This window comes from Hylaeus volcanicus, unplaced genomic scaffold (genome assembly GCF_026283585.1).
Source record: "Hylaeus volcanicus isolate JK05 unplaced genomic scaffold, UHH_iyHylVolc1.0_haploid 12195, whole genome shotgun sequence".
In the NCBI taxonomy this organism is placed as follows: domain Eukaryota; kingdom Metazoa; phylum Arthropoda; class Insecta; order Hymenoptera; family Colletidae; genus Hylaeus; species Hylaeus volcanicus.
The window spans coordinates 162147-163311 of NW_026533145.1; the positions used below are offsets into that span (position 1 = coordinate 162147).

Here is a 1165-nt window from a genome sequence, read left to right on the forward strand (position 1 = left end):
AACAAAAATCTAGAGGCACCCAAACAATTCTAGAGGTACCCAAGAAACTCTAGATTTACCCGGAATATTTATAGAGGCTGCCCTGACTTCCTGCTCATTTCTAAAGCCATTATAGATATTATACGTATTGTTCCAAAAAGAACCTAATGAAAGTATTCTCATAGTGTTACGTTTATTCTATCCTGCAATGGACCGAAAACCCTTTCCCCAAGCGCTCCAGCTGCTAGAGCTTTTTCGCTAATTAGACTAATGCTGGAAACCTGTCACCCGACGATTACATAACGTCGTATCTTTCGAATATCCAAGCATTGAAGCGAGAAGTAAATTAATACCGATGGAAACGCGAGACGATTCCTCGGAGAACCGCGGAATCCGGTTGCAAACAGTCAGTTTATCTCGTTACACGCTCGTAGGTGGCAAAAGGGGACTTGCTCGACCAAGGGAAGCCCAACGAAAGACTTCAGTAAGTACCGAGTCGATGCACAAGCTCCTGTCGTCTTATTTCGAAGAGAATTTTTCTCCCGAAACGAATAATCCCTTGGCAGTGGTTTTATAACATTTTAGAGCATATTTTAGAGCATATTTTAGAGCAATCGTAGCATCCAAATTACGCTAGAGCACTGCTTTATGAGAAAATGAAGAAAGATTTATTCGATCGTAGCATTCACTTGCTATAAACTGCTAGAGCCACCTGCTATAGTCTGAATGTTCAGCTCCAGGCCTCTAGAATATTGACAACTGCCCTCCCACACTGTTCATGATTATTGGGTCTTTTTTCTGTAAAATGCAAGTGCAAGTGAGTATTTTATGATGGAAGAACATTAAGACAATATTATAATCGACACATTATAGCACGAACTTATGCCAGGAATTTAATGCAGTGCATTTCTAGAGTCTAAAAGTCCACCTCTGTGCCTCTAGACTTCAATTCGAGAAAACATAGCACGAATTTATAGCATCAACTCAAGAGATCAGTATTATATTTTTACATACCAGTTCTAGACCTCTAGCCTTCACCTCTAACATTCATCTCTGTACAATATAGCACCAATTTGTGTACAAACCGTAGAGTCGAGTACATTCTTCTGAGAGACCACTGCTATATTTTTGCACACCACCTCTAGACCACTAGCCTTCAGCTCTAGACCTCTAGACTTCAACTCTA

General features: G+C 40.4%; 1 protein-coding gene across 3 annotated transcripts in view; it reads right to left on the bottom strand.

Moving 5' to 3' along the window:
• Positions 1-1165, bottom strand: part of LOC128882834 (GATA-binding factor C-like) — a 139250-nt gene that overhangs the window by 124248 nt on the left and 13837 nt on the right. The gene's annotated exons all lie outside the window — the stretch shown is intronic.